Here is a 16,067-nt window from a genome sequence, read left to right as displayed (position 1 = left end):
CAGGGCATTCTGGGGGAGAGGATGAACAGCCAGAGGGCGTGGTCCATATCGGGACCAATGACAGGTAGAAAGAGGAATGATGTCCTACAGGCAGAGTTTAGGGAGCTAGGTGAGATATTAAAAAGCAGGACCTCAAAGGTAGTAATCTCCGGATTACTCCCGGAGCCACGAGCTAGTGAGTACAGAAATAGGAGGATAGAGCAGTTGAATGCGTGGCTGGAGAGATGGTGCAGGAGGGAGGGCTTTAGATCCCTGAGGCATTGAGATTGCTTTTGGGGGAGGTGGGACCTGTACAAGCTGGACGGGTTGCACCTTAACAGAGCCGGGACCAATATCCTCTGGGGGGGGGGGGGGGGGTTGCTAGTGCTGTTGGGGAAGGTTTAAACTAGCTTGGCAGGGGAATGGGAACCTGAGAATAGATTCAGTAGGGAGTGGAGTAAAACTGGAATTGGAAAGCAAAAATGTAGAAAATGAATTTTAAGGACAGGAAACAAGCAGGAAAAAATGGTAAAAAAACCATTTAAAAGCTCTTTGTCCAAATGCACGGAGCATTCATAACAAAATAGATAAGTTGACAGCACAAATAGATACAAAAAGGGTATGATCTGATAGCCATTACAGAGTCGTGGTTGCAAGGTGACTAGGACTGGGAACTAAATATTCAGGGATATTTAACAATTCGGAAGGACAGACAGAAAGGAAAAGGAGGTGGGGTAGCACTGTTAATAAAGGATGAGATCAGTGCATTAGTGAGAAATGATATTGGCTCAGAGGATCAGGATGTTGAATCAGTTTGGGTAGAGATAAGGAATAATAAAGGGAAAAAGTTGCTGGTGGGCATAGTCTATAGGCCCCCTAACAGTAGCTACACTGTTGACGGAGTATAAATCAAGAAATAATGGAGGTTTGTAATAAAGGAACGGCAATAATCATGGGCGATTTTAACCTTCATATTGATTGGACAAAGCAAATTGGCCACGGTAACCTTTAGGAAGAGTTCGTAGATTGTATCCGGGATAGTTTCCTTGAACAGTACGTTGTGGAACCAACCAGGGAGCAGACTATCATAGATCTAGTACTGTGTAATGAGGCAGGATTAATAAATGATCTTGTAACAAAGGATCCTATAGGAATGAGTTACCATAACATGGTTGAATTTCCAATTTAGTTGGAGGGTGAGAAAATTGGTTCGCAAAACAGGGTCCTAAACTTAATTAAAGGAGACTACAAAGGTATGAGGGCAGAGTTGGCTAAAGTGGACTGGGAAAATAGACTAAAGTATGGGATGGTTGATGAGCAGTGGCAGACATTTAAGGAGATATTTCGTAACTCCCAACAGAAATATATCCCAATGAGAAGGAAAGACGGTAAGAGAAGGGATAACCATCTGTGGCTAACTAAGCAAATAAGGGATGGTATCAAATTGAAAACAAGGGCATACAATGTGGCCAAGACTAGTGGGAGGCCAGAGGATGGGGGCACTTTTTAAAGACAGCAAAGAACAACTAAAAAAATGATAAAAAGAGCAAAGATAGATTATGAAAGTAAACTAGCTCGGAATATAAAAACAGATAGTAAGAGTTTCTACAGGTACATAAAACGGAAAACAGTGGCTAAAGTAAATGTTGATCCCCTAGAGGATGAAACTGGAGAATTAATAATGGAGAACAGGGAAATGGCAGAGACGTTGAACAAATATTTTATATCGGTCTTCAGGGTAGAAGACACTAAAAACATCCCAATAGTGGATAATCAAGGAGCTATAGGAAGGGAGGAACTTAATACAATCACTATCACTAATGAAGTAGTACTAGGTAAAATAATGGGACTAAAGACGGACAAGTCATAAGAACATAAGAAGTAGGAGTAGGCCATACCTATGGACTGGAGGGTAGCTAATGTAACACCACCTTTCAAAAAAGGAGGGAAAGAGAAAATGTGTAATTATAGACCAGTTAGCCTGACATCAGTAGTGGGGAAAATGTTGGAATCAATTATTAAAGATGAAATAACAGCGCATTTGGAAAGCAGTGACAGGATCGGTCCAAGTCAACATAGATTTATGAAAGGGAAATCATGCTTGACAATTCTTCTGGAATTTTTTGAGGATCTAACTAGTAGAGTGGACAAGGGAGAACCAGTGGATGTGGTGTATTTGGATTTTCAAAAGGCTTTTGACAAGGTCCCACACAAGAGATTGGTGTGAAAAATTAAAGCACATGGTAGTGGGGGTAATGTACTGATGTCGATAGAGAACTGGTTGGCAGACAGGAAGCAGAGAGTCGGGATAAACGGGTCCTTTTCAGAATGGCAGGCAGTGGGGTGCCGCAGGGCTCAGTGCTGGGACCCCAGCTATTTACAATATACATTAATGATTTGGATGAAGGAATTGAGTGTAATATCTCCAAGTTTGCAGATGACACTAAACTGGGTGGTGGTGTGAGCTGCGAGGAGGACGCTAAGAGCCTGCAGGATGACTTGAACAGGTTAGGTGCGTGGGCAAATGCATGGCAGATGCAGTATAATGTGGATAAATGTGAGGTTATACACTTAGGGGGCAAAAACACGAAGGCAGAATATTATCTGAATGGCGGTTGATTAGGAAAAGGGGAGGTGCAACGAGACCTGGGTGCCATGGTACATCAGCCATTGAAAGTTGGCATGCAGGTACAGCAGGTGGTGAAGTAGGCAAATGGTATGTTGGCCTTCATAGCTAGGGGTTTTGAGTATAGGAGCAGGGAGGTCTTTCTGCAGTTGTACAGGGCCTTGGTGAAGCCTCACCTGGAATATTGTATTCAGTTTTGGTCTCTTAATCTGAGGAAGGACGTTCTTGCTATTGAGGGAGTGCAGCGAAGGTTCACCAGACTGATTCCCGGGATGGCTGGACTGACATATGAGGAGAGACTGGATCGACTGGGCCTTTATTCACTGGTGTTCAGAAGGATGAGAGGGGATCTCATAGAAACATACAAAATTCTGACGGGACTGGACAGCTTATATGCAGCAAGAATGTTCCCGATGTTGGGGAAGTCCAGAACCAGGGGACACAGTCTAAGGATAAGGGGTAAGCCATTTAGGACTGAGATGAGGGAAAACTTCTTCACTCAGAGTTGTTAACCTGTGGAATTCCCTACCGCAGAGAGTTGTTGATGTCAGTTCATTGGATATATTCAAGAGGGAGTTAGATATGGCCCTTACGGCTAAAGGGATCAAGGTGTATGGAGAGAAAGCAGGAAAGGGGTACTGAGGTGAATGATCAACCATGAACTTATTGAATGGTGGTGCAGGCTCAAAGGGCCGAATGGCCTACTCCTGCACCTATTTTCTATGTTTCTACATGGCCTTTTGAGCCTGCTCCGCCATTTAATACGATCATGGCTGATCCGCTCATTGACTCTGGTCGATTTCGCTGCCCGATGCCATAAGCTCTTAATCTTTTATCGGTTAAGAAACTTTCTATCACTGTCTTAAATTTATTCAATGTCCCAGCTTCCACAGGTCTCTGAGGCAGCGAATTCCATCAATTTACAACCCTCTGAGAGAAGAAATTCCTCCTCATCTCAGTTTTAAATCGGCGACTCCTTATTCTAAGATTATGCCGCTAGTTCTAGTCTCCCCTATCAGTGGAAACATCCTCTCTGCATCCACCTTATCAAGCCCCCTCATAATCTTATACGTTTCGATAAGATCACCTCTCATTCTTCTGAATTCCAATGAGTAGAGGCCCAACCTACTCAACCTTTCCTCATAAGTCAACCCCGTCATCTCTGGAATCAACCAAGTGAATCTTCTCTGAACTGCCTCCAAAGCAAGTATATCCTTTCATAAATATGGAAATCAAAACTGCACGCAGTATTCCAGGTGTGGCCTCACCAATACCGAGTAAAACTGCAGCAAGACTTCCCTGCTTTTATACTCCATCCCCTTTGCAATAAAGGTCAAGATTCCATTGGCCTTCCTGATCACTTGCTGTACCTGCATACTAACCTTTTGTGTTTCATGCACAAGTACCCCAGGTCCCGCTGTACTGCAACACTTTGCAATTTTTCTCCATTTAAATAATAACTTGCTCTTTGATTTTTTTCTGCATGAGCTCACACTTTCCAACATTATACTCCATTTGCCAAATTTTTGCCCACTCACTTAGCATGTCTATGTCCTTTTGAAGATTTTTTTGTGTTCTACTCACACATTGCTTTTCCTCCCAGCTTTGTATCATCAGCAAACTTGACTATGTTACACTCGGTCCCTTCCAAGTCGTTAATATAGATTATAAATAGTTGGGGTCCCAGCACTGATCCCTGCGGCACCCCACCAGTTACTGATTGCCAACTCGAGAACATAAGAACATAAGAATTAGGAACAGGAGTAGGCCATCTAGCCCCTCGAGCTTGCTCCGCCATTCAACAAGATCATGGCTAATCTAGCCGTGGACTCAGCTCCACTTACCCGCCCGCTCCCCGTAACCCTTAATTCCCTTATTGGTTAAAAATCTATCTATCTGTGATTTGAATACATTCAATGAGCTAGCCTCAACTGCTTCCTTGGGCAGAGAATTCCACAGATTCACAACCCTCTGGGAGAAGAAATTCCTTCTCAACTCGGTTTTAAATTGTCTCCCCCGTATTTTGAGGCTGTGCCCCCTAGTTCTAGTCTCCCCGACCAGTGGAAACAACCTCTCTGCCTCTATCTTGTCTATCCCTTTCATTATTTTAAAAGTTTCTGTAAGATCACCCCTCAGCCTTCTGAACTCCAACGAGTAAAGACCCAGTCTACTCAAGCTATCATCATAAGCTAACCCTCTCATCTCCGGAATCAGCCTAGTGAATCGTCTCTGTACCCCCTCCAAAGCCAGTATATCTTTCCTTAAGTAAGGTGACCAAAACTGCATGCAGTACTCCAGGTGCGGCCTCACAAATACCCTATACAGTTGCAGCAGGAACCCCTGCTTCTGTACTCCATCCCTCTCGCAATGAAGGCCAACATTCCATTCGCCTTCCTGATTACCTGTTGCATCTGCAAATTAACTTTTTGGGATTCATGCACAAGGACCCCCAGGACCCTCTGCATCGCAGCATGTTGTAATTTCTCCCCATTCAAATAATATTCCCTTTTACTGTTTTTTTTTCCAAGGTGGATGAACCTCACATTTTCCGACATTGTATTCCATCTGCCAAACCTTAGCCCATTCGCTTAACCTATCTAAATCTCTTTGCAGCCTCTCTGTGTCCTCTACACAACCTGCTTTCCCACTAATCTTTGTGTCATCTGCAAATTTTGTTACACTACACTCTGTCCCCTCTTCCAGGTCATCTATGTATATTGTAAACAGTTGTGGTCCCAGCACCGATCCCTGTGGCACACCACTAACCACCGATTTCCAACCCGAAAAGGACCCATTTATCCCGACTCTCTGCTTTTTGTTAGCCAGCCAATTCTCTATCCATGCTAATACATTTCCTCTGACTCTGCATACCTTTATCTTCTGCAGTAACCTTTTGAGTGGCACCTTATCGAATGCCTTTTGGAAATCTAAATACACCACATCCATCGGTACACCTCTATCCACTATGCTCGTTATGTCCTCAAAGAATTCCAGTAAATTAGTTAAACATGATTTCCCCTTCATGAATCCATGTTGCGTCTGCTTGATTGCACTATTCTTATCTAGATGTCCCGCTATTTCTTCCTTAATGATAGTTTCAAGCATTTACCCCACTACAGATGTTAAACTAACCGGCCTATAGTTACCTGCCTTTTGTCTGCCCCCTTTTTTAAACAGAGGCATTACATTAGCTGCTTTCCAATCCGTTGGTACCTCCCCAGAGTCCAGAGAATTTTGGTAGATTATAACGAATGCATCTGCTATAACTTCCGCCTTCTCTTTTAATACCCTGGGATACATTTCATCCGGACCTGGGGACTTGTCTACCTTGAGTCCCATTAGCCTATTCAGCACTACCCCCCTAGTGATAGTGATTATCTCAAGGTCCTCCCTTCCCACATTCCCGTGACCAGCAATTTTTGGCATGGTTTTTGTGTCTTCCACTGTGAAGACCGAAGCAAAATAATTGTTTAAGGTCTCAGCCATTTCCACATTTCCCATTATTAAATCCCCCTTCTCATCTTCTAAGGGACCAACATTTACTTTAGTCACTCTTTTCCATTTTATATATCGGTAAAAGCTTTTACTATCTGTTTTTATGTTTTGCGCAAGTTTACTTTCGTAATCTATCTTTCCTTTCTTTATTGCTTTCTTAGTCATTCTTTGCTGTCGTTTAAAATTTTCCCAATCTTCTAGTTGCCCACTAACCTTGGCCACCTTGTACGCATTGGTTTTTAATTTGATATTCTCCTTTATTTCCTTGAGAATGAACCATTTATCCCGACTCTCTGTTTTCTGTGAGTTAGCCAATCCTCTAGCCATGCTCTTATATTACCCCCAACCCCGTGAACTTTTATCTTGTGCAGTAACCTTTTATGTGGCACCTTGTCAAATGCCTTCTGGAAGTCCAAATACACCACATCCACTGGTTCCCCTTTATCCACCCTGTTTGTTACATCCTCAAAGAATTTCAGAAAATTTGTCAAACATGACTTCCCCTTCGTAAATCCATGCTGACACTGCCTGACCGAATTATGTTTTTCCAAATGTCCTGCTACTGCTTCTTTAATAATGGACTCCAACATTTTCCCAACCACAGATGTTAGGCTAACTGGTCTATAGTTTCCTGCTTTTTGTTTGCCTCCTTTTTTAAATAGGGGTGTTACAGTTGCAGTTTTCCAATCTGCTGGGACCTCCCCAGAATCCAGGGAATTTTGGTAAATTACAACCAATGCATCCACTATCCCTGCCGTTACTTCTCTTAAGACTCTAGGATGCAAGCCATCAGGTCCAGAGGATTTATCCACCTTTAGTCCCATTATCTTACTGAGTACCACCTCCTTAGTGATTGTGATTGTGTTAAGTTCCTCCCCCGCTATAGCCCCTTGACTATCCACTGTTGGGATATTGTTGATGTCCTCTACTGTAAAGACTGATACAAAATATTTGTTCAGAGTTTCTGCCATCTTCATGTTTCCCATTATTAGTTCCCCAGTCTTGTCCTCTAAGGGACCAATATTTACTTTAGCCACTCTTTTCCTTTTTATCTACTTATAGAAACTCTTGATATCTGTTTTTATATTTTGTGCTAGTTTACTTTCATAGTCTATCTTCCCTTTCTTAATCATTTTTTTAGTAATTCTTTGCTGGCTTTTAAAAGCTTCCCAATCTTCTGTCCTGCCATTAATTTTAGCCACTCTGTATGCCCTTGTTTAGTTGGATACCGTCCTTTTATTTCTTTAATTAGCCACAGATGGCTATCTTTTCTTTTACACCCTTTCCTCCTCACTGGAATATATTTTTCTTGAGAGTTGTGAAATATCTACTTAAATGTACGTCACTGTTTATCAACCGTCTACACTTTAATCTATTTTCCCAGTCCACTTTAGCGAACTCTGACCTCATACCTTCATAGTCTCCTTTATTTAAGCTTAGTACGCTAGTTTGAGATCCAACTTTCTCACCCTCCATCTGAATTTGAAATTCAACCATGCTATGATCACTCATTCCAAGGGGATCCTTTACTAGGAGATTTTTTATTAATCCTGTCTCATTCCACAGCACCAGATCTAAGATAGTGTGCCCCCTGGTTGGTTCTGTTACATACTGCTCAAGGAACCCATACCTTATGCACTCTATGAACTCTTCCTCAAGGCTACCCTGACCAATTTGATTTGTCCAATCAATATGTAGGTTAAAATCACCCATGATTATTGCTGTTCCCTTTTTACAATCCCCCACTATTTCCTGGTTTATACTCCGACCAACAGAGTTGCTACTGTTAGGGGGCCGAAAGACTATGCCCACCAGTGACTTTTTCCCCTTATTATTCCTTATCTCCACCCAAACAGTTTCAACATCCTGAACATTTGAGCCAATATCGTTTCTCACTATTGCAGTGATTCCATCCTTTATCAATAGAGCTACCTGGACCTAATGGCTTACATCCTAGGGTCTTAAAAGAAGTGGCCGCAGAGATAGTGGATGCATTGGTTGTAATCTATCAAAATTCCCTGGATTCTGGGGCGGTCCCAGCGGATTGGAAAACCATAAATGTAATGCCCCTATTTAAAAAAGGAGGCAGACAAAGAGAAAACTATAGACCAGTTAGCCTAACATCTGTTGGGAAAATGCTGGAGTCCATTAGTAAGAAAGCAGTAGCGGGACATTTGGAAAAGCATGATTCAATCAAGCAGAGTCAGCGTGGTTTTATGAAAGGGAAATCATGTTTGACAAATTTGCTGGAGTTCTTTGATTATGTAACGAGCAGGGTGGTTAAGGGGAAACCAGTGGATATGGTGTATTTGAACCGAGTGTAATTGGACCAAGTTTGCTGATGATACAAAGATGGGTGGGAAAGCAAATTGTGAGGAGGACACAAATAATCTGAAAAGGGATATAGACAGGCTGTGAGTGGGCAAAAAAATTGGCAGATGGAGTATAATGTGGGAAAATGTGAGGTTATCCACTTTGGCAGAAATAATAGAAAAGCAAATTAAAATTTAAATGGAGAAAAATTGCAAAGTGCTGCAGTATAGAGGGACCTGGGGGTCCTTGTGTATGAAACACAAAACGTTAGTATGCAGGTACAGCAAGTAATCAGAAAGGCAAATGGAATAGTGGCCTTTATTGCATGGGGGATAGAGTATAAATGCAGGGAAGTCCTGCTACAACTGTACAGGTTATTGGTGAGGCCACACCTGGAGTACTGCGTAACAGTTTTGGTCTCCGTATTTAAGGAAGGATATTGGAGGCAATTCAGAGAAGGTTCACTAGGTTGATTCTGGAGATGAGGGGTTTGACTTATGAAGATAGGTTGAGTAGGTTCGGCCTATACACATTGGAGTTCAGAAGAATGAGAGGTGATCTTATTGAAACATATAAGATAATGAGGGGGCTCGACAAGATGGATGCAGAGAGGATATTTTCACTCATAGGGGAAATTAAAAATAGGAGGCATAGTCTCAGAATAAGGAGCCACCCATTTAAAACTGAGATGAAGAGAAATTTCAGCTCTCAGAGGGTTGTAAATCTATGGAATTCTCTGCCCCAGAGAGCTGTGGAGGCTGGGTCACTGAATATATTTAAGGTGGAGATAGACAGATCTTTGAGCGATAAGGGAGTAAAGGATTATGGGGAGCGGGCAGGGAAGTGGAGCTGAGTCCGTGATCAGATCAGCCATGATCTTATTGAATGGCGGAGTAGGCTCGAGGGGCCAAATAGCCTACTCCTGCTCCTATTTCTTATGTTCTTATGAAAGAGTGGTAGAGGCAGAAAGCATCACCACATTTATAAAATGCTTGTTATGTATGTAACCACAATGTGACACCACTGTATTACTGTATACACTCAACCTAGATGCACATCTTGCCCACAAGGGGTGAACTTGTGGGAGACACTCCTTACCTGATCACACAGGTATAAAAAGGGAGGCCCCCCGCAGGGTCAGGGTCCTGTGAATAAAGAGTTAAGGTCAGAGAGTGACCTTGTCGCCAGAATGTGCCTCGTGTGGTTTCATACTGTAGAGTAAGGACTTTACATTAGCGACGAGAAAGGGGAATTCACGACCCACAAGAATGGCCACCGGTAGCACAGAGGAATGGTACTGTGTTGGGGAAGACTGGGACGATTTTGTCGAGAGTCTTCAGAAAAGCTTCATTACGAAAGAATGGCTGGGGGATGTAGCGGCCGACAAGCGAAGGGCTCATCTTTTAACCAGCTGCGGACCAAAGACTTACGTGCTCATGAAGGATTTACTAGCACCCGAAAAGCCGGCGGACAAAACCTTTGAAGAACTTAGCAAATTGATCGGGGAGCACCTCAAATCGGCGAGTAGCACACATATGGCCCGGCACAGATGCTACACCCACCGATGTCGTAAAGGACAGAGCATACCGGACTTCGTAGCGGACCTCCGGTGTTTGGCCAGCCTCTGTAAGTTCACAGATGCCTGCAGGGGGGAGATGCTAAGGGACTTCTTTATCGAGGGCATCGGTCATGCGGGAATTTTCCGCAAATCAATTGAGACCAAGGAATTTGACCTTGGAAGCGGCGGCGTTGATGGCTCAAACTTTCATGGCGGGGGAGGAAGAGACGAAAATAATATACGTGCGCAATTCTGCCTCTAACGCGGCGATGGATCAGGCAGTCAGCATTATCAATGCGACTCAGAGCCCCGCAGGCAGGCAGGGGCAGTCCGACACTCCCCAGGCAGCAATAGACCCCAGAGTAGGACTTCAACAGAGACAATGGCAGGCTGAACGGACATTCACGCCATCACAGTGGACAATGCGGCCTGGGATGGGGCCATTGACACCCACTAATAGGGTACTTAAGAGCAGTCAAAGGGACAGTCAGTGCGGAATGCCTGGCCATAGTCCCTTTGTTCCTAACAATGGAAACTTTAACTCATGCTGGAGGTGTGGGGGAAAACACTCAGCTAGATCTTGCAGATTTCAACAGTTTGTCTGCAGGAACTGAAATCTCAGTGTCCAATTAGCTCGAATGTGCAGGAAGTCTGCAGCCAGACTAATATATTCAGGCGGATGGACCAGAAGAGGGTTCTTTGAGGCAGGGTGACTTTTGGGGCAAATCGATGGACACCGAGGTTCAGTGGGTCCATGTGGCGAATATTCACAGTTCATACACCAAAACGCCACCAATGATGATGAGGGTTTTATTAAACACTATCCCAGTACGCATGGAGCTGGACGCTGGGGCCAGCCAGTCACTCATGGGCATTCAGCAATTTGAGAAGCTATGGCCACTTAAAGCCAGTAGACCCGAATTAGCACGTATTGAGACACAATTACAGAATTACACTAAAGAAATCATTACGGTGATAGGCAGTGCAATGTTGGCTGTCACACACAATGGGTTAGTGAATCGGCTGCCACTCTGGATTGTCCCAGGCAATGGTCCCGCACTGTTATGGAGGAGCTGGTTAGCCGAGACGAACTGGAAATGGGGGGATGTTCACGCAATGTCATCTGTGGAGCGAAGTTCGTGCTCACAAGTCCTACAACAATTCAACTCACTATTCCAATCTGGCGTCGGGACTTTCAAAGGCACTAAAGAAGTGATGCACATCACCCCGGACACCAGGCCAGTGCACCATAAAGCCAGAGCGGTGCCGTATGTGATGCGGGAAAAGATCGAGAGCGAATTGGACCGGCTGTTGAGAGAGGGCATCATCTCGCCTGTTGAATTCAGCGACTGGGCGAGCCCCATCATTCCAGTTCTAAAAGCAGATGGCTCTGTCAGGATCTGTGGCGACTACAAGGCCACCATCAATCGGGTGTCCCTATAAGATCAATACCCGCTCCCGAGAGCGGAGGACTTCTTCGCCACGCTGGCAGGCGGCAAGCTGTTCACCAAGTTGGATCTCACATCAGCCTATATGACCCAGGAACTGGCCGACGAAGCTAAACTACTGACCACCATCACCACGCACAAGGGACTGTTCGTTGATAACAGGTGCCCGTTTGGCATTCGATCAGCGGCTGCGATTTTTTAACGAAACTTGGAAAGCCTGCTTAAATCCATTCCTGGAACAATCGTATTCCAGGACGACATCCTCATCACGGGTCGAGACACCGAGGAACACTTCCACAACCTGGAGGAGGTGCTACGCTTACTGGACCGGGTAGACCTGTGACTCAAGAAGCCTAAATGTGTGTTCTTAGCTCCTGAGGTTGAGTTTCTGGGCAGGAGGGTTGCTGCAGATGGGATTCGGCCCACCAAATCCAAAACAGAGGCGATTCGACGAGCACTCAGGCCCTGCAACACATCGGAGCTGCGTTCATTCCTGGGACTGTTGAACTACTTCGGGAACTTTCTGCCGAACTTGAGCACGTTGTTGGAGCTGCTACATGTGCTCCTGGTAAGGGTTGCGATTGGTTCTGGGGGGACTGTCAGGAATGGGCTTTTGATCGAGCGCGAAGCCTACTTTGTTCAAACAAGTTGTTGACCCTGTGTGACCCCTGTAAAAAATTGGTTCTGACATGTGATGCATCGTCCTATGGGGTTGGGTGCGTGTTGCAGCAGGGCAATGCTGAGGGTCAACTACAACCTGTGGCTTATGCCTCCAGGTCGCTCTCTCAAGCAGAACGGGGATATGGGATGGTCGAGAAGGAAGCGCTTGCATGTGTCTATGGTGTAAAAAAAATGCATCAGTACCTCTTTGTTGGAAGTTTGAATTAGAGATGGACCACAAGCCATTAACATCCCTGTTGTCAGACAGCAAGGCTATCAATGCCAACGCATCAGCTCGCATACAGCGATGGGCTCTCATGCTGGCTGCTTATGACTACTCCATCCGGCACCGGCCCGGCAATGAAAATTGCGCTGACGCGCTCAGCAGGCTTCTGCTGGCCACCACTGAGGGGGCAGCGGAGCAAAGTGCCGAGATGGTCATGGCTGTCGATGCCTTTGACAGCGCAGGCTCCCCCATCACAGCCCTCCAGATCAAAATCTGGACAGAGATCCCCTCCTATCCCTGATTAAGAAATGTGTCCTGACTGGGGATTGGGCGCCCGCACACGGAGCATGCCCTGAAGAGGTCAGACCGCTCCACAGACGGATGGATGAGCTCTTCATCCAAGCCGACTGCCTACTATGGGGCAGCTGGGTAGTTATGCCCCAGAAGGGCAGGGAGGCATTCATCAGGGAACTCCACAGCGAGCACCCAGGCATTGTGCTGATGAAGGCCATTACCCGGTCACACGTTTGGTGGCCTGGAATTGATTCAGACCTGGAACACTGTGTTCGCAGGTGCATGACGTGTGCCCAGCTGGGTAATGCCCCCAGGGGGCTCCCGCTCAGCCCGTGGCCCTGGCCCACCAGGCCATGGTCACGCATTCATGTTGACTACGCGAGCCCGTTCATGGGAAAGATGTTCCTTATTGTGGTAGATGCGTACTCGAAATGGATCGAGTGCATCATTCTGAATTCATGCACGTCATCCACCACCGTGGAAAGCCTACGTGCGATCTTTGCAAACCATGGCTTGCCGGACATCCTGGTTAGTGATAATGGCCCATGTTTCACAAGCTACGAATTCCGAGAGTTTATGTCGGGCAATGGCATCAACCACGTCAGGACTGGGCCTTTCAAGCCGGCCTCCAATGGCCAGGTGGAATATGCGGTCCAAATCATTAAGCAAGGTATGCTCAGGATTCAAGGACCCTCCCTACAATGCTGTCTATCGCTGGCCTATAGATCCCGACCGCACTCGTTCACAGGGGTCCCGCCCGGAGAGCTACTAATGAAACGGACACTCAAAACTCGGTTGTCCCTCATTCACCCAGTCCTGACCGACATAGTTGCGGGCAAGCGCAAGTCACAAAACGAGTACCATGACCGTAATTCGAGGGGGAGATGTATTGAAATAAATGATCCTGTATTCGTCCTCAATCATGCCATGGGGCACAAATGGCTTGAGGGCACTGTAATTGACAAAGAGGGGAATAGGGTCATCGTGGTAAAACTCAACAATGGTCAGGTATGCCGTAAGCATCTGGACCAAGTAAAAAAAAGGTTCAGCATCGACACGGAGGAACCTGAAGAAGACCATGAGATGATGGAGCTCACAACACCACCAGTGAACGAACAACAAGAGCAATCAGAAGAATGCACAGTCCCTGCGGTCAGCCCGGACAGGTCGGAATCACCACAGATGACAGATACTCACGTCAGTGTCCAACAATCAGAGCCCCAATTGCGGCGCTCCATGAGGGAGCGTAGACCACCTGAAAGACTAAACCTATGATCCCAATAAGACTTTGGGGGGGGAGGAGGTGATGTCATGTATGTAACTATAATGCAACACCACTGTATTACTGTAAACACTCAACCTAGATGCACACCTTGACCACAAGGGGTGAACTTGTGGGAGACACTCCTTACCTGATCACACAGGTATAAAAAGGGAGGTCCCATGCAGGATCAGGTTCTTTGGAGTCCTGTGAATAAAGAGTTAAAATCAGAAAGTGACCTTGTCCCCAGAATGTGCCTCGTGTGGTTTCATACTGTAGAGTAACGACTTTACAATACTTGGATGTGCACTTGAAATGCCATAACCCACAGGGCTCTGGACTAAGAGCTGGAAAGTGGGATTAGGCTGGATAGCTCTTGGTCGGCTGGCGCATACATGATGGACCGAAATGGCGTCCTTCCGTGCTGTAAATTTCTATAAAGTTCTAAGAAGAGCTGGATCGTTAGCTGTTTAGCAATAAGAGGTTAGGGGGATAATTGCAAATAGAGATGATGAAATACTCCTTGGAAACAATGATTCTTGTGCTGCTGGGACCAGGGAAATATCATTTGTGGAAATCAGCCAGCCAATGTTGAACACTGAAGATGTAAGGATAAATAGATTTATGATTTATGGTTTACCCCGGGGAGAAATTATGCAGAACGTTTGCAAAAAATTAAATAAGTAGCATAGCGTCCATGTGCATATTGAATAGATTGCGTACGGTCTGTGGAAGAATTTGGCTTAATGGGACAACTGGGCTTTTCTTGTTTCATGCTTTCCTATGTTAAGCTGAATTCTTTGATTGAATTATAGCCTTGCAACTGATACCCATGCATCTCAAATGAACATAAATGTATTTTATTGTATAGCACAAGACTATTTCACGTTAAATCTATTTGGAATGCCTAATTTGCAATAATCAATAGAGCAAACTGTTGCACATCTGTACTTAATTTCCTATACTTTTTCGTATTATCTTGTTACTAGTTTATTTATTAGTTTGGTTTTTATTTGTTCTCGGAAGTGGGTAATGCTGGAAAAGTCTTATTCATTACCCATCTCTTGTTATCCTGAGAAAGTGGTGGTGAGCCTTCTCTTTCAACTCCTGCATTCCTTGGGGTGATGGTCACCTTTCTTAAGTAAGGATATACTAGCTTTGGAGGGGGTACAGAGGCGATTCACTAGTCTGATTCCGGAGATGAGGGGGTTACCTTATGATGATAGCTTGAGTAGACGGGGTCTTTACTCGTTGGAGTTCAGAAGAATGAGGGGTGATCTTATAGAAACATTTAAAATAATGAAAGGGATAGACAAGATAGAGGCAGCGAGGTTGTTTCCACTGGTCGGGGAGACTAGAACTAGGGGGCACAGCCTCAAAATACGGGGGAGACAATTTAAAACCGAGTTGAGAAGGAATTTCTTCTCCCAGAGGGTTGTGAATCTGTGGAATTCTCTGCCCAAGGAAGCAGTTGAGGCTAGCTCATTGAATGTATTCAAATCACAGATAGATAGATTTTTAACCAATAAGGGAATTAAGGGTTACAGGGAGCGGGCGGGTAAGTGGAGCTGAGTCCACGGCCAGATCAGCCATGATCTTGTTGAATGGCGGAGCAGGCTCGAGGGGCTAGATGGCCTACTCCTGTTCCTAATTCTTATGTTCTTATGTTATTATGTTCTTATAATATCACAGCAAAGTTTTTAGTCTTGGTACCTATAAACCACAAGTCCAAAATGGCCTGGGTTGCTGCAAGTTGTGTATGATATTCAAGATTTGTAACATGTTAAAAGGTGTTGAATAATCCAATAGAAAAACAACCATGGGAAAGATACTGTTAACAGCTTTGGACTCCTATTCAGGAGGTCAATAGTTCCACCAGTAGAGCACTGGACTCCCATTCAAGGGATCCGTAGAGCACGGGACTCGCATTCAGGGGATGCAGAGAGCACTGGACTCCATTCAAGGGATGCGTAGTTCTAGCAGTAGAGCACTGGACACTCACTTGGGGGACAAGTGAATGGGTTCTCAGTGAATGGGTTTCCTAAGTAAGTTATGAGAGCTGCCGGATGGAGCATCTCATGTCTGTGGAGCACTACAACTTGGTGTGGGGAGATAAGAGGAAAGATTGGAAGATCTTACGGCTAAAGGGATCAAGGGGTATGGAGAGAAAACAGGAAAGGGGTACTGAGGTGAATGATCAGCCATGA

Source organism: Pristiophorus japonicus, chromosome 17, assembly GCF_044704955.1.
Source record: "Pristiophorus japonicus isolate sPriJap1 chromosome 17, sPriJap1.hap1, whole genome shotgun sequence".
Taxonomy (NCBI): domain Eukaryota; kingdom Metazoa; phylum Chordata; class Chondrichthyes; family Pristiophoridae; genus Pristiophorus; species Pristiophorus japonicus.
Note: the sequence above shows the minus strand (reverse complement) of the source record.